Genomic DNA, 23964 nt, shown 5'->3' on the forward strand with positions numbered 1-23964 from the left:
GACATTTAATATTACTAGTAACTATTACTGTTTCTGAAATAATAAGTGCCACTAATAGCCCATTCTAAGAGGGTTATTTTTTTTTCAAGGTCCGATCGGTTGCGAAATAAAAACCCACACAAAAATTGGATGAACTTTTGCGCATATGTGTTGCGCAGCGTCTCTAGTATGTCCTTCAATCACGCCGCATCACTTCGTTTAGTTTTGAACACGCAGCTTAGACACGTAAACATGTCTACAACAATAGCATCATCCGCCAAGTGCCAAGTGCGTGCGGTAATTCGATTTCTTCAGACTGAGGGATGTAATGCAGCTGAAATTCATCGACAAATAAGAATGTGAAACTTCAATGAGTGACAGCAAAGTGCGACAATGGTGCAGGAACTTTAAAGCAGGAAATGCAGATGTTGATGATGCAGGCGGTCAGGGAAGAAAGCGAGTGTCAACTGATGATTTCGTTGAGCGAGTGGATGAGGCAATTCGAGAAAATCGTTGGTTCACAATTTCTGTATTGAGTGATTCGTTTCCTGAAATTTCAAGGTCAGCTCTCTAAACCATTGTGATGAGAGACAACAGTACCTCAAACTGTGTGCGAGATGGGTTTCCAAGTTGCTGTCTGACCATCACAAAACAATGAGAATGGACGCCTCCCTAACGTTTCTCCAGCGCTACCACAATGAAGGAGAAGATTTTTTGAACAAAATTGTCACAGGGGATGAGACATGGGTCCATTTCGAAACTGAAGAAACAAAAGAACAATCCAAACAGTGGATGCATTCTCATTCTCCCAGTAAATCAAAGAAGTTCAAGCGAACCTTCTCCAACAGAAAGTGTATGGCTACTGTGTTCTGGGAGCAGAATGGAATTCTCTTGGTGGAATTCATGGAACGTGGCACGACCATCACTGCAGCCTTATACTGCGTGACTCTTCAACATCTACAAAGGGCAATTCAGAATAAGCGGAGAGGAATGTTGTCATCAGGCATTGTCTTTCTCCATGACAACGCTCGGCCGCACACTGCAGCTGTAACAAAGAAGTTCCTGCAGCGTTTTCGTTGGGAAGTGTTTGATCACCCACCATACAGCCCGGACTTGGCTCCATCCGATTTTCACCTCTTTGCTCACATGAAACGCTGGCTAGGAGGACATCATTTTGGCACAGACATCGAGCTGCAGACCAACATACAAACATGGCTGAAAACACAGTGGCTCCGTTCTATGACGAGGGTATTGGAAAGTTGGTACCACGCTACGACAAATTTTGAAATCGGAGTGGCGACTACATAGAGAAATAGTGTAACTATGTAAGTACTTGTTACAAATAAAAAATTTGTTATTTTCACTGTGGTTTTAATTTCGTTACCAATCGGACCTGGAAAAAAAATAACCCTTGTATCGCTGAAGAGTTTTTTCCCAATCCACTGTTTACTAAGTTTTATTTAATATATTTCAAGTGGTAATATATGAGATTTGGCTATTAAATAACGAGACTAATACTACAGAAGAACTGCACATGTACCAAATTCATACAATTTAGATTGTTGCCAATCCAGTTTCTGTAGACATATTAGTCTGGCTGTGGTCTTCTTTAATTTTTGTTTTGCCAAAAAAATAACTACTTTATTAGAGCAAAGAATTGTCATGAAATTTCATATGATACTTGGAAAAACCACTACTGAAACTTATATTTTTTAAAAAAGAGTATATGGTAATGAATGTTTATCATGTGAACAGGTTTTTGATTGGTTTAAGTGTTTCCAAGGCTGAGATAATGTTGAAGATGATGTTCGCCCAAGTCACCCTTCCACGTCAAAACCAGATAAAAATATTGAAAATATTGGTAATCTGATCCGATCTGGCCATCGGTTAACTTTTCATGAGATTACTGAAACTGTAGGAATTGACAAAGAATGCATAAGGCAAATTTTACATAACAATTTTAACATGCAAAATGTATATATGAAAATGGTGCCTAAGATTTTCACAATTGAACAAAAAGAAGCATGTGAAAATGTTTGTTCTGACACTTTGAATGCCATTTAAAATGATCCAAACTTCTTGGAATGAGTAGTAACATGTGATGAATCTTGGTTTTTCACTTATGATCCAGAAACTAGGCGTCAATCCATGCATTGGAAGGCCCCAACTTCACAGAGCTAAAAAAATTTGAATAAGCAAATCAAAATTCAAAACGATGATTGTTTTTTTTTTTAATATTCATGGGAGATTGTATACCCTCACTGGATTCGTGAAGGTCAAACTATTAATCAACATTATTACCTTGAGATCCTTGCTCAACTCCATGAAAAAATATTTAAAAAAAACGATCCGAATTGTAGAAGAACAAGTCATGGGTTCTTCATCAAGACAACGCACTGGCTCACACTGCATTGTCTGTCAAGATGTTTCTAGCCAAGCATAAAATACTAGTGTTAGACCATCCACCTGACCTGTGAGTTGTGTAGTGTATATGTGCTTTTTATGATCTGTATATTTAAAAATTGAAGTGCCATTCTAATTTTCAAATCAAGAATAAGCAGATATTGTTTTCATTTATGGTTTTACTAATGGAAGTAGCTGGGCACAAAATGTGAATATGAATGAACATTTCTGAATAGAAGCATTCCTACTCATGAAACACTTTCCTTAGTTTTCAATAACTTACGAACTAATGCATCTTTTCCAATGGTTGCTTGTTCCATTGAGCGTCCTGTAGAGCCGTCTGTACTTGAACAAGAAAATATCGTTCAAATGATACTGCAGCAGTCCTCAACTCAGCTCTTGCAAATCGAGCAGGCATATCTTATATTTTAGTCTAGAGAACACTAAAGAAAGAGAACATTTATCTTTATCCTTTGCAAACTGTTCAAAATCTTCAACCAGGTGACAGTGAATTAAGATTAAATTTTTGTTGATGGGTACTAGAAAAACAAAATATTGCTCATTACATTTTATTCACCAACGAAGCTATTTTTACAAGAAACGCAATAAAAAATTTGAAGAATAGTCAGATGGTCAACTGAAAATTCAAATTCAATAAAAGAGTCAAACTTAACTTTCAAATCAGATTTTCAATAAATGTATGGTGTGGTATAATTGGGGGACCAGTTAATCGGACCATTTATTTGTCAAAATCTCCTTTCTGGTTTTGTGTACAAAGATTCTTTACAAAATCAATCGTCAGTTCTGCTAGAATATGTATATCTTAAAAGGAGGCAGCAAATGTTATTCTAACATGACGGTGCACCACCTCATTATTCACAAGACATTAGACAGCATTTAAACTTAAGTTTTCCAGGCAATGGATTGGTCGACGTGAGTCAATTAATTGGCCTCCTAGATTCCCTGATTTAAATCCCTTGGACTATTAACTTTGGGGTCATTTAAAGGAACTTGTTTACGGAGAAAAAGGTAATTCCAAAGAAGAATTATTGAAACAAATTTTAAATGCTTTTGAAAATCTTAAGAACAACCATATACTGTTAGAAAAGCTTCCTTTGATGTTATACTTCACTTTAGATTTTGTATAAACTATCAAGATCATTTTGAACAGTATCTGTAAGGTATGAAAATTAAATTTTAAAAAATAAAATTAAATACAATAATTTTTTTTGTGCAAGTCATTTCATTAATTTTTTGTTCTGTTTCTTCAGTAAAATTTTATATTTTAAAACATTTATTTGAGTTTTATTTGACTTATTTACATCATTATTTTTAGAACTAAATTCTCTACAAGTTTTGTTAAAAATTTTATGCATTTATTAATCATTGAACAAAGTTATTGTATTGCACACCTCAAAAAAATGGTTTTCAGACAACAAAATTTTAGTTTTACTTCGGATATTATTAAATCATACCAGTAGATTTACCATTTACCATTAGATCATACCATGTATCTACTGGAGTTACAGTTCTGGAAACTCTCAGTTCTGGAAAATGTTATTCAATTTTTTAGGTTAAAAACCATGGGAAACCATTAATTTCACCTCTTAGTTAACGTCCTAAACATTTCATTACAACCACATTTAACTGGAGGGGCTGAATTCCAGGTGAAACCTTTTGCTAGCCATAACTCGCCAACAAAGCATTTCTGTGTCTATGTTTATTGTGAACTTTTTTATTATTTTGATGAGAGGAATGAATACACCTGTGAAGTATGTCGGTTTCCTCATGGGACAACTGTATATGTTGTGTATATACAGAGTGGCCGGGAAGTCACCACACCCCTAAAATTAACAAAAAGTATGAGTTAGTATATGTGTTTAAAACATGGTATTTTCGTTGGGGTCAGTTGGCAACAGTTATGCACTCTGAATAAAAGACAGTTGTGTTAAAATGGCTGTCACGAGTAGTTACAGTGTCGAGGAGTGACAAGTGTATGGGTTCATGAATCAAACAATGAAGCTAATTAGTGATATATGTCAACAACGGTTTAATAAGCCGCCACCACGAGAAACAACAATAGTTGGCTTGGGAAAAACATACAAGGAACAATAATATTGCTCCATATGATTCATATGGAGCAATATTATTTTTCAGATTAGATTATTAGACTATTATTTTTCAGATGGAAATTTTCATAATTATAATAAATATTTAATAATATCAACAAAATTAATCCTTTATTATAACAATTTAAAAAGAAAAAATATGGTTTTATTTCGTTGTGAATAAAATCAATTTTATTTATGTTTAAAAAATACCAGAAATTCTAACCACACAATTAATAATGCTATTTCCTGAGAAGGATAATGTAACAATCCTGTTTATAATCAAGGTAAACAATTAATGCAGCCTAGTATTTTGAAGGTAAATAAAAAATGAGAATAAATTAAATATAAACAATACTTGATGTATTCTATTTTTACACTCATCCTCAGAAAAAATTAACAAAATGAATTTTTTACCAAACATTATGTTACTGAAAAATATGTTTTAATTTAAAAAATAGATAATTATGACATACCCACTGAACTGATTATAGTACCAATAATTAAGTAAACTGTTGAATCATTCATTCAGAAGTGGAGTTTCCATTTTTGTAAAGTTATATGAAGAACTTTTTTCAAAACTTAAAGTAACACCATCATCCAAAATTCATCTGGGTCAAGAAAGTTCATGTGGCTTTGTTAGCTATTGTAAATTATTCATTTTTCCTAATCATTGTAATAATAAAATAACATTAAAATAAAGCAAAAATGGAAGAGTGTAATATATTTATAGAATTTACCTGGGTTATTTTTAATGCTTCATCAGAAGAAATTTATAGAACAGATAAATAAAGGAAAATTAAAAATTGATAAAAAAACAATTTTTAATACAAAGACAGTGTACTAATAATATTAACATTAAAAAACAAAAGCTTATCATTTCTTCAAGTACACGGTTATTAACATCATCGTTGTCAAAGCATCTGTACATATTCATTCACAATATACACTTCTCTGTGTATATTTTCATATACTCTTCTTGTGTTTTTATTTACACTTGTTTTTTTACTCTTTCAAAAACCTTGTTCTTAAAAAGAAATGAACATCTAACAGGAAAAGTCATTTGAATTTTTTTGATGTGGGTTCACCCAAAAGCAAGTGGCACATAATATGACTACTCTGGTCTTGACCTGCACATTCATCACATTCAAAGAAAGATATGTTATTAATGTTTTCATTTAAATCAAGTTATTTTAACTGATGAAAAAGAACAGAACTTATTTCTTGGAACAATTTATCAGTCTGATCCTCAGACTAACAACCTAATTTTAGGTTTAAAGTCTACAATCCAAAATGAAAAAATAAAATACAGTAAAAGACTTTGGTAATGGATGGATTAGTAAATCGAATGCAAATGAGATGTATGTCTTGAAATCTGTAGTTATTTCATATCATAGAAAATATTTGATCAAAGTTAGTTAGAATCTATAATTGAGTGCATAAATTTTGTTGCTTTTTTACATCATTTTGATCTAAATCAATGTCAGTTTTTAAACAGATACCCAAGGATCACATATTCAAAGCTTGTGCGCTGTATTTGATATTAAATTTGTAGAAAAAATGTTATAGAAAAATAAAAAAGTAACTTTCATATTTTCAGTCTGTCTAACATTAAAGATTTTATATAATTTAGTTATTTAAAGGTAGTATTTAAATAAATATGCTTACTCTTTTGTCTGCGTAATGTGACCTACATTAGGTGTATATCAACCAAATTTTACAAAATTGCTAGCATTTTCAGAAAAGAAGGTAACTATGTAGCTTTCAGAATCTCGAAAAAAAATTTCATTAAGTTCATACAACCAAGTAGAAAAACTTTAAAGTAGCAATCCAGGAGTGTCCAAATTAAACTGAAATGACTGAATTACTTAAATAAATACTCTTTATAATAGACCGGATGCACATTCCCTTACTCCAGGTATAAAAACCAAGGACATACAACATCAGAATCAAGCTTTGCAAATCATTCTATAGAAATGGATAAGACATGGTTAGTACTAACCATGATATCAAATTTCATCATAGCACTCAAAAGCCAGATTCTCAACAAAATTAAATATTATGAGATTTACAAATACCATAATTTTGACAAAAAAAAAGTAATTCATGAAAAGACAGCCAGCCACAGCTAGTTGGTGTAATAGTTAGCATACTAGCTTCTAAACAAGTTAGTCTCAGCTCCAGTTCTTGGAAAGGGTCTTCATTTTTTCACTTATCATTTTATTTACCTTATCTTCCTCATTTTAAATTTATGCAAAAGTATGTCCAAGGTTGTAATAGTGAAATAAATTTAAAATAAACAGATATATCAATGTGTAGGAAGAACACCTTCATGTACATATGTGCTAAAAAAAAACAGTATAAAGTTCAAAGTCTGTGACTGCTGAAGCATGCACCATGTATTTTCATTATATGAGAAGCAGGTTAATACCTTATACCGTAACTTAAAATACTCATTCTGATCTTGAAATGTTATCTAATGTAAATAAATACTTATATTTTATTATTTTTTGACATTTACATTTTCTGAGCTAACTTTGCTGACCGACTCAAGTCTAATAAATTGTTACCTTCAAACTCTGAATATTTAAACACCAATTAGAATTCTGCCCATAAAAGAGTAGAGGCCTGAAGACATATAGCATTTTAAATCGGTAATTAATGAAACTTGTTTAAGTTATGATTTAAATGCCATCTCGCTGTCCAAAACTGATTATTATAAAACTATTACTTTTTAATTAAAATTATTCTAATACAATGTTTTTTAATTCACATCATAATACTATTTTTTTTATCTACCATCTACAGTAAATGGGGATTATTTAAATTATAATTATGTTTATTAACATACCTTCATCCCTGGGTATTATGCATTTCTTTGGGCTGACACTATCAGCCCAATGTTCAATGTTAAAACAGAATATATAATACTCAAACAAATTCAGAACAGATCTATGATGAAACAATCATCACTGAAAGAATATATGATACTGCTCCAATTAAGCTATTAACATTCGTATCATCTGCATAAAGTTCTCGTACAGTTCCCAAGTTTAATATGAATTCCTTAAATATAAGCCACACCAAGGGAAGCTGTGTATAGCTGCTCTTAAATAAAGAAGATTTCAACCATAAACAGATTCAGACAACCTTTAATCTGCCAAATGGCAGTGATTATGTGGATTAATCTTGACTGTCGTCCAATGCTAACCAGTGGTAATGCCTCCTATAACCACAATTTGATGGATGGTGGCCATTTGATGACCGAAATGAGGAGAAGCACAATCTTCTCGAGACCAAATGTTTAAGAAATTCGGGCCAACAACGTTTTGAGTGTTTGTAATAATACGATCGAGAAGCAAAGCCACATACTTCACTGCGTTTAAATTTCTATCAAATATAATCCCTACCCGTCGTCTACCAATAATACTTACCCGTACATTTACTTTGACTAAATCTGTGCATGTGCCTTACGATATTAGTGTAGATTTATTAATATCGATGCAGTATCGACAATTACGGCGATTACATTGCCGTTTAAAAAAAATGTGGCCGCATCACTAAAAACTGTTGTTTAATATGTTAGGTACTGGAGAAATATTTTGCATCGCTCAAATCTTCAATCGTAGTTATTTTCAGCAAGTCCACGCACCAAACGAATTTTGAAGGGTTTAAATTTTCACTTTTTTAATATTTGAAACGCTGAACTTTGGCTAATATTATGTTTGCGTGCTCCTATTCGAGTCCAGGAAAAAGAATTCTCAATAGATTCTTGCATAACCTCTAACGACTTGTAATTATTTGTTGAATATTTAGGCCTCCCTGATTTTCCCTTATTATTAATGTTCCCTGTTTCTTCAAATAGTTTGATGAGTTTTGACACTATACTCTTTGAAATAGGGTTACGATTATTAAATTTTGCATCGAACAATTCACACACTTCATTATACGACCTAAATCTTACCATCAAGGTCCCTCATCATTAAAAGTGTGACCCTCTCCTTAATGACACGTCGATAGAAATGTTAGCAAGTAGCACAGAAAAGATTATTTCGGTAAAAATCAATTACAAAAAAGAAAAAAAATGTAAATAACAAAAATTATTTACAAATGTGACAAAGGTAGGCAAAATCAATTAACCAACCGATCACAGTAAATTCTCACAAGAAACTAAGAGAGTAAGTAATGAAACACTCTAAATAGAATATTACAGCCCACCGCGTTGATCTAGTAGTGAACGCGTCTTCGCAAATCAGCTAATTTCGACGTTCCAACGTTTAAATCCTAGTAACTACAGTTAATTACTTTTATACGGATTTGAATACTAGGTCGTGGATACCGCCGGTGTTCTTTGGTGGTTGGATTTTAATTAACCACACATCTCAGAAATGGTCGATCTGAGACTGTACAAGATTACACTTCACTTACACTGAAACATATACTCATTCATCCTCTGAAGTAATACCTGACGGTGATTCCTGGAGGCTAAACAGGGAAAAAAATAGATTACACAGTGAAGTAAGCTTCATTTTGTAACAGCGGTAAGAGACCGTCAATGACCAGCACTGTTAGATGACAACATTTTTATTTATTTACTCATTAAATTGGGAAAAAAACGATTTTTTATATTAAAAAATAATCATTATTTAAATTTAACTTTTAAAATAAATTTTAATTTTTACATTTAATTAATTTTATTTTATTTTATCGGTGAACTTACTAAATTTAGTAAATTTAAAATCCAAAATTTATCAGTCGCCATTTTGGGTACAGACATTTTATCAAAATTTTACTTCCTTGTTACTTCGTACAAGGAAGTATTGTCACCGCAAAAAATTTCGGTTTTCAGATTTCAATGGAAATATCTATTCTGATCATCCCTAAATCCATTTTGACTAGTTTCGGCTTGACATCTTTACGTACGGGTGTATGTATGTACGTACGTATGCACCTCGCATAATTAAAAAACGATTAGCCGTAGGATGTTAAAATTTTGAATTTAGGATTGTTGTAACATCTAGTTGTGTACATCTCATTTTTACTGCAATCGACTGAACAAAAAGTGTCCAAAAAAGCCCAAATGGCAAACAAATTTGGATTTTGGACTCTTTCTTAACTACAGTAGTAAGCCTTCATTGACAGCTTTTCAACGATATATCATAAGTGGTACTTATTTACATTGGTTCCAGAGTTGTAGCCAAATAGAATTTTAATTAATTAAATATTTGGAAATTACACGGGGAAGGCACATCGGTTCGAATCAGACTTCATCTCCATTTTTTTTAACTTAAATTATTGATTTATTAATAATTATTAACATCTGATTGTAAAAAAAAAATTTACAATAAATAATAATTCAATAATAACTATGAAAAAATATCAGCAGTTATTAATGAAATAAAATTTTACATTCTTTTCATTTAAAAAAAAATGTTTATGTGAAATTTTATAAGCGTATAAGGAAATCATATGGTGCCTACATCGGAATTTTATTTATATAATTTTTCTTGTCTTAAAGAGAATTTTAAAATGATACATCACACAAATTGTGTTACCATTTGAAATATTTACGTTACAACCTCTGGACCACCCTTCAAAAAGGGGTTGAAATTTTATATCTCGTCAAAAGGTAGTTGACCGATACCTTATTCTGAAAATTATAATATTTTATGTGGAACGGGTTTTACGTGGTTGTGGGGTTTGCATACTTTTAACTTTCTCTGAATTATGTAAAATAATTGGAGAATGTGCCTTAAAAATAATGTGAGTAAACAAGAAAGAGGAAAAATATTTAAATCGGTTGTGTATAACAAAGCGAGGGAGCAATTCCAAAAGATTTCTTTTATTGACTCTATAATAATAAAAAATGATGAATACGTTAACCGTAATTAGAAGTTATTCATAACCTCTAAATGTACAAATAAATTTAAAAATTATAAATAAACTGGCAATTAATTATTATGTTGGTTTATAAATTACTATATCTGACATTAACAATTGTAATTGTTGTATAACTGTGCTTAAAATTACCAAATTACTTTATGTTAATTGGCTAATATGAAAAATAATAAATAATTTTTCTGTTCTCATAAACTTGCTTAAAAACATGTATATATCAGCTAATAATTCATTTATTTAGTAGCATGTAATTTTATATGCGATAATTTTTCGTATAATTGCTGTAAAAACTGCATTATAATATATTATGCATAAATATTTTTATATACGATACTTGTTTTTTATTTAAATTCATGATCTCTATTTTGTTTTTCTTTCTTTAACTTTCATGATTTATTATTTTAAAATGTTACAGACTTTAATTAGAAAAATATTAAAAAGAGATAATATAATAATAAATAAAAGATAATAAATAAAAAAAGAAATAATATTTTTGACATTTTAAATTAAATTTTATAATTTATTTGTACGTTTAATAAAAAAAAGTAAAATAGTATTATATTTTTTTTACATTTTTATTGTTATTAATTGATAAGCTTAATATTCCATATTGAATTCTGATCAGACAAGCCTAATCCTTATGTGTAAGTAGTTCGGAAATAGGGATACGGCCGCCAGAAATGACGTCATCCAAGATAGCGATCTTAGTAATTAAAACAGCATTTATAATCGAGTACCAAGTGAGAAATTATTCAGTTCTTAAAAAAATGCCATCAGCATCATCATCTCTGGTTTACTTATCGTGGGTGGAGATACTAAAACAGTCGATAGTAACGCAACCCTCAAAAGAGGTGATGATACTTTTGAATCATATGTTTGATAACTCACAGGATACCATATGCGTATTAGTTTGTGGGTTACAATAGACAATTTCTTCGGGTTATACACCGAATATCTTCCGTTAGATACCGTTTTATATTTATATTTACGTGGGGTAAATATTTGAGTGATGAGTGTCCATGTGTGAACAGTCCATTCGGTTATGTTTCAAACAGAGTCTATGCTAGCTTACATTTGACCACACATCTTACCCAAATGGATTATATTAATCACGAATTTAAATTAGAAAATAGATCTTCTGTTAACATAACGGTGCGCAACTGGTGGAAGGATGAATCCATCAGCGATGGGTGGTGATACTAGTAAGTACATTAAATTAAAATTCTAGATTAAGGTTGTTTTTTTTAATAGAACCTTGGAAAATTTACGTTTTCTATTTAGGCTGACACTACCACTACTTGGTGCAGATGCTGTATTCAGAGAGGAATATTATGAATTGTTATTCAAATATCTGCATGACAATACCAGAGAATTTAATCAAATTATTTTAAAATACCTATCAGAAACTACAGTGGAATTTAAAGTATTATTTCTCAGATATTTGATGAGGAGGTATGTAGGGGTTTTTTACTTAAGAAAAAATAACACAAAATATAATACAATAGAATAATTTATTTTATATTACATACATAATTTTTTTTTGTTAAAATAATACATAATGGGATTTTTTAAATAAAAGAAAGGCAATATATATCCGCATGATAAAAAAAATTAACAATAGTCATGGTCGTGGGCTACTGGGGTTTCGTTTACGGTTCTTGGACTACAATAGACATGACCGTAGGCTATGAGCACTTCGTTTACGGTTCTTGATCTCTTTTGGGAAGTGTTGTCGTCATTGTTGGGTGGAAGTTTACGTTTCTTTTTGTTTATACTGTAATCCCCGTATGGAACTGTGTTGATTTTATTTTCTAATATGTAACGTTTATCGTCGTAAGGCGAAAGTGATTTCTTTGACTTAATAGAAAATATATTTGCAAAGTGCTTATGATTCCATACGCGCTTGTGTGGGTATCGGAATCATTAAAAAGACTTTTTTGTACAGATGTGTCTAAGATCCTTTGCAATGGATACTCTAGGAATACCCTTTGCAACATTCTTCTTGTTGAAATCGAGAATGCTATACATCTTAGCACAAAGTCCGACAAATTCACGAACAGCTTTTCCATTCATCTCATCTTTGAATTTACCAAGTCGTTTCTTATTGGTATTACTACAACATACGTGATCGCGAGGGTAATTTGAAGTATCGAACCGATCGATATCGTGAAGAATATCGTTGTAAACGTTATCGGTTACGATATGATACATCAGACTGTCCGTATCGGTCATTAGAAGATTTATATTATCACCGTACTTTTCCACCATGTAGTCATAGTGGAATTCGTACATGATCATATTGCTAATGTCAAATACGGTAAATCCGATGTAGATCGGATGATTGAGGATATCTTCGTTTTCTTCAGACTTACCCCGACGACATCCTTGTTATAGATGTACCAAGCCTTAACTCTCGGTTTTTCAATCACCTTATCCACTTAGGTTCGTTAGTAACGTTAGGAAGTCTATTCTGTTTCGTATGTTTCCCAAGGACTTATCTTCCGTACACCGCATTGTTCATCAACTTAAAAAAGTCGTTTTCAAAACTGTTTCGTGCTTGTGCTCGCTTTTCAGTATTGAAGTCGATGTACGGTTTCAACCAAGGCGATTGGGAGAACTCCAAAACTCTGAACGTTTTTCACTTTCAGTCCTAGTCGAGTGTACAACTTTAAGTTTCTGTAATGTAAAACGTATCGTTTTTTGTCGTACAATGTTGTCATTAATTTCTTTACGTGACATCTCTTTATGTCCTTCAAATAGGGGGACAACATATCATCGGTTGGTACTAATCGTTCTGGTGCGAGAGGGTAATCCTATGACGATCGTGCAATTCTTGTGGATACTCAAGATCCACTTCCAAGATGTAGTCCTTTTCACCACGATCGTCAACGCCGTTAATATCGAGATTGTCAATCTCTTCAGTACTCAACCACCTAAAATTAGCGTGTGGTAAGGGCTCAACCATGGCTGTCCCGTAAAGTTGTTGTAATCGTAATATTGAACCCAGGACATGGGTTCGGATGGATCATACTGATCTGGAATGTTTGGATTGTTCGCCTTGGCGTATCTGTTTGAAATTATGGCTACACCGCCTCGTGTACCTTTTTCAACAAACAGATGCATATCTATGTCGGTCAACAGTTCCAATTTTTGACGGGTAAATTTTAACATGGCATTCCACGTGAAATGGGAGGTGGAGTAAAGGTGACAGGGGTCCAAACGGTAATATTGCATAGACGTACTATGAAAATTTAAAAAGACGTCTGCCAACAATAATACGTCGCTAAGAAGGTAAAGATCGTGGTAATCGCCTAACGTATTGCAGTCAAACGTTTCCCACACGTTTTGAGCGTGGACGTAATCATCGTCCGTTATGTTCTCTCTTCTTATCGTACTGTAGAATGCCGTCTGCGGTGGAAGTTGGGTTTCGAAAAACTTGTTTATATGGGTTATGTACTCGTACGGATAAACGCCTTCACGGATTAAACAATCTACTTTCTCGGGTAGCGGGTAACAATGCGTGAGACGTTTAAATACGGTGTCTGTCCTGACAATCTTTTACTAGATTTTTTACAAGTTTTTCGAGGGACGACGAAAGAAATTGTAGAGTCCAAGAACCTCAATGGACCAATGGACAGTAACTGTAATCGCTCGGACGTGTTGGCGATACAGTTTATTTTTACATCATCCTTGTATTTTCCTAAAGCTTGAACTATGTGATGGCTATCGTAACCGCGGAGGTTATGAAAAAATACCGGAATATGCTCGGTACGCTCACAATTTAAATTGCACTCGTTATGACATGCACCAAGAAACCGTCCTGTGGTATGCGAGTGATGACGTACACGAACGTAGTTCAACTCACAATGACAAAGAAAACACTCGGTAGCCCTTTAAAATGTTTCCGTGTCTTTGGGAGTCATCATCATCGGCTTCTCAGTAGCCATAATTTTGTGCAATCTATCACCGTGACCGAGCAATTCATCTAGCATCTTTTCAACGATATTTTCACCATCGGTTCTCGCTCGGTAGACTACAGGACCTTCGAAAATCTGCCTTTCCTCATTAACGATTATATATACGTAACCGGACGGAAGATGATGGACTACCTTATCGGTAAAACTAGTGTTAGGTTTAGGGGTGGCGGTGTCTATCGGATTAACAAACGATTCGAAATCCGCATACACCGCAAACGGAACGCGGAGTGGGAGAGTAGTCCCTAAACTTCATCACGCATTCCCTTTCTTTAACAGGATCGGGTAATCTTATCCCTTGTGCACCGTGTCGCTTAAACTCGACCCAGATGTTTTTTCAAATTTTGTTCAGCAACTAGTGGATCTGATGAACTGAAACGGTGCAAGCAATACGGACAATATTGACTGCTGCAACGACTTTGTTAGACCCGAAAGGAGACAAGATAGCCCGTTCTTACCAGGTTTGGTTTTTATAAGGCAATAATGGAATTTATCTGTCGTCGCTCCTGCAAGCAGCAATAGGTGTATGCAGTGGGTACGATCGCGGTTTTCGGTAACACGTACCGGGTACACACGATCGTTATCTTCCTCATAGCCGTAGTCATTGATCCTTATTATGGGGTTCAACACCTCGAAGCGATCAATGTCTTTACTTTTACTGGATATATCCCGGTCATGTGAATTTCATGTTCGTACTTTGCATACCAAACCTGTCGGTGATCGCCAGGTTGATTGTGGAGGTATGCTAGTACGGACCATAGGAAACATTTTTGATCATGTGGATTCTTTATATTAATTATTGCCTCTCTTACAAGTTTTTTTCGGTGTAGCAATGAATGTGCTAGAGGCACCGTATAGAGGGCGGTAACGAACAATATTTAAATCTATATAAATTATTTTACTCATTACCCACCCGCTGCCGTTGTTGATGAATTTGGTCAGTGTCTCTGATCTTTTCCACGGATTCTATCCATAATTGTTCAACAACGTCGGTGTTATCGTCCAAATTTATCACCGTTCTAGTTTTCCGTGCAAATATAGATTAGTGAATGTCGTCTCTACTCCCTCTTCGAGACGTCTCTGCTTCATCAATTCAACGTTTGCAACAACGTACCTGTAGAAAGAGAATAATTTTAGTACATATTGACTACTATTTCTTTATAACTGAAAAAAAAAGTATTAAGATAAAAACAGTACATTTACAAAAAAATATTAACGTTTTTCTTTATAGTTGAAAAACATAAATAAAACATGTATAATTACCATTTTATGTTGCCGTCAAAACGTCTGCCTTCTTCCTCCAAACGGTTCAGGATGTTCTTCTGATACCGCAGAAGGGTTGAAAGGAGATACATTTCCTCAGTCAGACAAATCCCATCAAAGACGGATGACATTATTTTTTATTACACGGATAACTACCGGTGATGCCATTTTAGATGAAAACGTCTAAAACAAATTAAAATAACATATATCGTAAACATTGTTTTTTTTTTAAATGGTAATTGTTTTGTTGTGTGTTTCAGTGAGTAACAGAAGACATTTATTTTTTAATTGTATTTATTTTTAAATTTAAATTATATATATTATTTGTTTGAAAGTCATTTGAAGCCCTTAACGAACTTTCATCTCTTGCGTCTCGTCTCTGATACTTAAAAATGCTAATAGATATATCCCACAAACATCGGGAAACCCAAGACTTCTTTCTGTTCCTTGGTGGAATGATGATTGCCTAAACGTTATTAGCAATCGACGACAGGCACTGCGCAAATTTAACTGCAGGCCTACAAATGAACAGTTAGCTTTATACTAAGGCTAGAGCGGTATGTCGTCAAGTATTCTTGAACGCTAGGAGAAAGTCATGGAGAAAATACGTGGACACCATCTCACGCACTACTCCCACGTCTGCTCCTGTGGAAGAAGATCCGTACAATTTGCTGATCACCAAATCAATCCATTCTCGGACATTCATGAAGGAGAACACCTTACATCACCTTCTGCAGTGGCAAGTAACTTGGCAGATTCTTTCCGTTCGGTGTCTCTTACTTCATCATACAGTATTGATTTTCAGAGGTACAAAATGCAGAAGGAAGAATTACCGTTCAATATTATTGATTCGGTCGGTAAACTAAACGTTCAATTTTCATTCAATAAGTTATCACACGCACTTAAAAACTCACGTAACACCTCCCCTGGACCTGACAACATTCGTCTCAGTATGATCTCGCACCTTCCAAATTCAGTGCTACAATTCCTATTGTGTATTTATAATGGTTTATTCTCCTCTCAGAGGACCCTTCGGTCTGGTCAGAAGCCATTGTCATACCAGTGGTTAAGCCTGGTAAATACAAAGAAATCCCCTCAAGCTACCGCCATATCTCTTTGACAAGCCTCTTATGCAAAGTAATGGAGAGAATGGTCAACCGCAGGATTACATGGTATTTAGGGAGAAATGGCCTTTTATCTCCAGAATAGTGCGGTTTCCGACAAGTTAGAACATCCATTGACCATTTAGTGTCATTTGAAACCGCTATTCAGAACGATTTTCTGCAACGCCAGTGCCTCATCGCTATCTTCTTTGGTATCATGAGGACGTTCGACACGACCTGGCGACGTGGTATCCTAAATACTCTCAAAGAATAGGGAGTAAAGGGCAACATGTTGGCTTTTATTAGAGGTTTCTTAAATGACCGAACTTTCCGAGTTCGTGTTGGAGATTCTTTATCGGGTAGCGTCACTTTAGAGAATGGAGTCCCTCAAGGAAGTGTATTAAGTGCCACCTTGTTCGCTATAGCCATCAACAGTATTACTGATTGTGTGCACCCTGCTGTTTCATGTTCGTTATTTGCTGTCCCGTTCAACAGCCACAGCAGAGAGACTACTACGCAACATAATATCTCTCGCCTTGAAGCTTGGTCCAAGGTAACCGGCTTCACATTTTCACCTGAGAAAACAAAATGTGTAGTCTTTTCTCGATTGCGGGACCCATCTACTCCGCAAGTTTTTCTCAACGAAGAGCAAATTTCTATCACTCCTGATATCAAGTTTTTAGGTTTGATTTTTGACAATCGTCTTACATGGGTCAGAAACGTCAAAGAACTAAAAACGAAATGTTCTAGAATTTTAGATATGGTGCGAGCTCTTAGCAACACCAAATGGGGAGCCGATAGGTTATGTATGTTGCGATTTTATTACTCTTTAGTTCGTTCCCGCTTAGGTTACGGTTGTGTCGCCTACTCTTCAGCGCGTAATACCGCGCTGAAAATGTTAGATGCTGTACATCACGCTTTTCTCAGTCTTGCTACAGGGGCTTTTAGATCAAGCCCTATCACTAGCATACTTGTTGAGTGCGGTGAACCATCATTTTGGGATAGACGTGACCAAACTATCAGCATCTTATTTTGCCCGCCTTAAAGGGCAACCGAATCCCCCGGCTTTTACCGTAGTTGTTGCGAATCGTAATTTACAAAGATATGAGGACTATCCACGATCCACTGCACCTATGGGTATACGTATCCGGCGGAGTTTTTAAACGTAGACATACCTGCTATTTTTCCAACGTATCCCTATCTGTATCCACCGTGACTAATTAGCCTTTTAAATTGTATTTTTGATCTTACCGTATACAAGAAACAATCAACACCATCTATTGTCTTTCAGCAAAATTTTCACGATATTCTTTCCACAATAAACCCAGACGCAATAGTATACACAGATGGATCGAAACAGAATGATACCGTTGAATACGCATTTATTGTTAATAACAGAATCTATATGTTTGGTCTACCTAAGGTTAAAAGTATATTTACTGCAGAATTGTACGCCATCAATAAGGCTTTAAATATCGTCATATCCTTATTTGTAGTGACTCGTTTAGTGTACTCTTTGCTTTGGAAGATTTTTATTCTAGACATCCGTAGGTGATCGAAATCTATAACGCAACCGCCGAATTGAACCGTCAGAACGCACAAGTGAGTTTCTGCTGGATCCCTAGCCATGTAGGAATTGTGGGCAATGAACGCGCAGATTCCACTGCTAGGGACGCATATAGTCAACCTTAATTTACCAATCGTGTTACTACATGCGATTTTAGCGATTGTGTAAAACACACTCTTCAAATGAAATATCAAGGTGACTGGACTGCCACAGTATAAACTTCGATACATTAAAACCACTGTGTTGCCATGGGACTCGTCTTTTAGAAAACTCCATCGAGAGGAAGTAGTCTTTTGTCGATTGCGGTTAGGCCATACTAGGGTCACACACGAATGGCAAAAGAGGATGCACCAACATGCGTACGATGCAACTGCCGCTTGACTGTGCGCCACATCCTTGTGGATTGCATTTGTTATGCGGCATTGCGTCGTAGATTTAAATTGCCCAGGAACATTCGTAAAATCCTGTGCAATGATAAAGCAATCTTAGACCGTGTGTTTCTGTTTCTTAGAATTATCAATATGTTACACGTTTTTTAACAGTGTTATGTGTTTTTTTTTGTTACTGTTGTCTTTGATTTTAAATTTTATTTTCTTTTGTTATCCGTTATAACGATATTTTATGTTATTGTTAAGTTTTAGCTTTTTAACTAGGATTAGTTTTTTATCTGAATTTTTTAGTCTTTCCCTCATCCGAGTAGGAACTCTTTACACCCCACTTGGATTTTTTAAAACTTTATTTTTGTTAAATTTTACATTTTTCGTTTTAAGCTTTTTTTTATTATTTTTTATTTTACGGCTGTGATTTAGTTTTAAGTGTTTTTAAAAATAAATTTTTCAGCTGTGATATTAGTCGTAAGTTTTTAATGTTTTAGTTTTTAAGGCAGTATTTTTTTTTACTATTTGTTTTATTTTAAAACATTATATTCGGGGCGATGATAACGCCAAAGCGTTTTCGCCCTTCAAAAACAAAAAAAAAAAAAACAAAAACAAAATGAGTGCGTCGGTGCATGGACACAACTACGGAAGCGAAGCTTCTTACGCAATATTATATGAATTATTAATGGTGCAAAATAACGTATACGCAATATACATAAACGACAATTTTTTTATTAAAAAGAAATAAGAACTAAAAATGAAATCCAATCTGTTAAATCAGTCAACGGTTAAATCCAATCTGTGACTGAAATATTTAAATATGAGAGTAATCAAATACCGTTCACGAAAGAGTAATAGTATCTTTCTTTGAACTGTGTTATCAGCTAGGGTTTGTTTTTGCCGTAGGGGGAGGAAAAAACACTGACGGCAAGTGCGGAGCTCTTACCTGCAAAAAAACCTCCCCCTCTAGTCACGCAGGGGACAGACCTAATCCACATGTTATGTACGCAGCCCCTGCGCAATCACCTGAGCGCTCATGTCACCGAATTAGAATAGCCAGGGCGACGTCCCCAGGGCATCATCGACAAACGACAACTCCGAGGAGCCCCCGCTGCCTACCCCCTAAGGCTGGCCGCTCACAGCCGTCCGACATAAGTCGCTCCGCCACAGGTCAACTACAGTCTTCCAGCCTGCCTGCCCCTCTCCGCTACTGCCTTGTTTCGAATTATGGCTGACACCACAGTCGTTAATCTCGTCCAAGCATCTCTGTCAACCAACATCACACATGACATTACTCACATTTACTGCGTCATAGCCCATCATGGCGGCCCTCAGGTCTCTCAATCTCGTACAAAAAAACACTACGTGTTCCGCCATATCCTGTTCCCCACAATCATAGCAGCATCTCGTGGTACTCCTACTCATACGGTACAGGTAATCTTGAAAGCAACCGTGCCCTGATAGAAACTGGGTGAGCTCTTAATTGGCATCACCGTGCTTCCGCGTTACCCAGCTCCTGACGACACTGATGAGCCGGTATATCCACCGTCCAGTCTCCGCCGCGTTCCAAGCTCTGAACATCTCATCGACAGCCACTTTCCTCTCATCAGCTTGCGCGCGACGCTTTTTAGTGACGCTCGTTTTTTCTCAGATGACCCCCCTACTCGAAGTTTGCTCTAAGAAGCTTCGCTTCAAAATAAAAAAAAAAAAAAAAAAAAGATTGCTACTGCTAGAAGGATTAAACGATTTCATGTGTATGAGATTTTTCTGATTTTTTTTTTATCTTCCCAGTGAGATAACATTTGATATTTGAGGCATATTTAAAATTATTAATTAGATCTCCTTTGATAACATAAAAAATGGAATAATTTGAATGATAAAAATGAATTTTAATTTATTTAATTACGTTTTTTAATATTTATTTTTTTACAGTCTTTTAGAAATTATGAGAAAATTTGTAAGGTTTTTGTTGTCGATTGAAAAAAGTCCCTTATTAATTTTATACTAGATTAAATTTGCATTTTTAAGACAATTTAACTCCCTTTTATTATACATTCGTTTTTATTTTTTACACGAGAATTTAAAAAAAAAAAACAAAAAGAATTTTTATAAATAAATATTAAATAGAAATAATAAATACTCTATTAGATTTTATGGTATACCAAACTTGTATTTTTTTGTTTTTTTATTTTTATTAGTTTATAATGGAAATCAAACAAGATTACTGTCTTGAGTATTTTTCTTTGTAAAGATGATTTTGTGTGTGTGTGTGTTCAGTGTTATAACATGTTTGTGTATAACCTGCTCATGGCTTGATACCAGATTATTGCTTTTAACACTGTGTTAATCTAACGACTTGAATTAATATCATTAATCAAAACAGTTTCTGTTCTTGACTTAAACTAAGCGGCGAAATGATGTTCACACAAATTTCTATCTTTCAAAAAATTTTCTATCTTACCTACTGACACATTCACGTTATGTAGTGATATAATGTATGTTTTTAAAGTAAAAAAAAAAAGCAAAAAAACCGTTACATATTAACGTGCTGGTTTTTAAATTTTATTATCTTTTTAATGGTTCTATAAATGAGGATAGTAAAGGCTAATGGTTCAGTAATCCAATATTAACTTTAATATAAACGAAAGATTTAAATTACATAAAATGTTATCGGATTATTTTACTTAAGTCACATTTCATTAATGGCTTTTTTTAAAGTTAGTAATGTGTTGAGGATTGATTTTAAAGTGCTTATTTTTATTTATATAATTTATACATTTGTTTTGGCTTAAAATTAAAATTGTATCGCTTAAATTAAGCAAATCTACCTATATATACGCTATTAATTTAATTATTTACACACGATTAATTAATTAATTTTTCACAAGCTATTAACGTATAACCCTACATTGAGAAAGTTTACACAAGTCTGTTTTTCCTTATATACTGGCCCATGTTCAGTACCATCTACCTTAACATCTTTAATGAAAAGTGATGATCCCCTTATATCTCTTTCTAGTTTTTTCTTTAAGATTAGTTATTCTAGCCAGGCCGCCCTCTGTTTCAGTGTTTTTATACCAATGACAAAGTGTTTTTGCTGAATCAATTCAGAATGTCTCTGTGCCATCTTTTTTTTCTCATCTTATTGGTAGTTTCAATTATCTTTCAATATTAAACGCAAGAATTTATTATAGTTAGATCAAGTAAATGATAACATAACCGAAATTACCATTTCTTTGACCTCATTTTTATTCAGCATCACCCAGTATTACTATTCAGCAAGTCAACATTTCCAATATGTTGATTGTATTCACCAACAGCTGGGCATGGTATGGTAATATATTTCTTGACGTTCTCTTATATCATGGTTTATTAGGATTTTTTGTAAGCTCTCCATCATAGGTAGAAAAAAGTAACATATTATTGTCTTTGAATAGCACAGAAGAATCTGTAATATCAGCAATAATGCACAAGTACTCTTCTGAATAATCTCTATGTTTTTTTCAATACCTCATTATCGGAAAATTTACAATTGGGAATTCTATTCCGCATAACTGTGCCAATAGACAACAACCCCAATGTTTTCAAATGCATAACTAAATTCATAGAATTACAGTACCGATCAAAATAAAGTTTATTATCTTTATATGTGGGAATTTCCCATACTACCCTTATCAAAACATTTCCACTTGCCCCAGGGAAAAAATGTATACTATACAAAAATAAACATACATAAAAGAAATATTAAAAACATAACAAAATGAGGAACTAAGAATATTAGGCCTATAATACAAAACAATAATAATGTAGAATAATATAAAATATGAAGGCTGATTTATTCGAACGACGTAAATTTCACCCAAGGTCTCATTAATTTTAATGTGCATATTAGTTCCAGTAATCACCAAGGATTATTTAGTAAATTGTCTTCACACACCTTATGCATACAATTGGTACAATCAGAGCAAGTGTTAAGGTTGATTCCCAAACAAAATTTGACCGAACTGTATTCTTTATAACAGCAGTAATACAACAATATAATTTAATACAACAGTGTGAAAAGCTAATCATGGCTTGATGTGCCAAGTTCCATTAATTGTTTAAACTTGCCAGTCTTTTGTGGAACAAACCCAATACTCTTTACTCACGTGTATAATTTCATTTCGTGCCCATTAGCATATATTGTGAAGAACACCATTGTTTTACAAGAATTGAATAGCTGTTTTGTTATTGTGAAGACCGATCAATTGCAGTAAATTCGTTTTAGCAAATAAAAATTAGTTTTATGAGAATAATGAATTAAGGTTTCAACTCGCATAAATGATTTCTGAGAAATGGAATATTGTAAATAAATCGGTACAGTGGCAATGATAATGCGGCTATGATATCATTCCACTACATACTGAGGCGTGTTTACACTATTCTCAACAAAATGCAAATGCTGCCACTCAACAGAAAAGAATCAAATTTTGCACTTATATATTTCTTACTAGCAACTGTACAATTATTATCAGTTTCATTCATTGCATCAGAGATCAGGACTTCAAATTTAGGAACCAAAGTTACAGGCTTATGTGTAGAAGGCCCAGATACACTGATACTCTGCAACTTAATGTTATATAAATCCTTAACTTTCTGAAAGAGTTTATAATGGTCATAATTTCATCATCACTACACCCAACTATTTTATCAATTCATCATAAGTAAAAAAAACTAGGATCTTCATTACAAAAAACATCATCACTTCACTGTATGAAAAAATATACCCAGTAATTGTTGTTCTTCAATTTATATCAATGCTGTTATCATTCAGCACCACTCTTTTGTGAGACATTTAAAAAAAATTTACTTAAAAAAAATATATAAATTATATATATAAATACAGATATAGGTACTTACGTATTAACGCCACCGCAGCTGCAGTTTAGGTAATGTTGACTTCGTGTACAGACAAATCGTACGTATATCAAAATAACGTAACTAAATATAACCTACGCTCGCTAACCTCTTATAATTAACATTAAATATGCATAATATATACAACTTATTAATAGCATAACCTTAATGTTATAGCACCGAAATCCAATTGACTACTTTGTTTTTAAATAAAGCTGTAGCTGCGGTGGCTTTAATACGTAAGTACCCAGATATATATAATCAACAACTTTTGCCAATACTACGAAAACTGATACAATAAATCACAACATAACCTAGAATTATGTGCAAGTTTTTTTTTTTACTGTTTAGCCTCCGGGAAACACCGTCAGGTATTACTTCATTGGTTGATATGTA

The 23964-nt window shown here is 33.8% G+C and overlaps 1 long non-coding RNA gene across 1 annotated transcript; it reads right to left on the minus strand.

Annotated features, from left to right (window-relative positions):
- Positions 1 to 11880: 11880 nt before the first annotated feature.
- LOC142331142 (uncharacterized) lies at positions 11881 to 23930 on the minus strand. The gene is made up of 3 exons (XR_012757897.1): positions 23572 to 23930; positions 15626 to 15808; positions 11881 to 15476 (listed from the first exon to the last, which is right to left on the minus strand). It is a non-coding gene; the product is annotated as an uncharacterized LOC142331142 (long non-coding RNA).
- Positions 23931 to 23964: the final 34 nt, after the last annotated feature.

This window comes from Lycorma delicatula, chromosome 10, assembly GCF_047948215.1.
Source record: "Lycorma delicatula isolate Av1 chromosome 10, ASM4794821v1, whole genome shotgun sequence".
Taxonomy (NCBI): domain Eukaryota; kingdom Metazoa; phylum Arthropoda; class Insecta; order Hemiptera; family Fulgoridae; genus Lycorma; species Lycorma delicatula.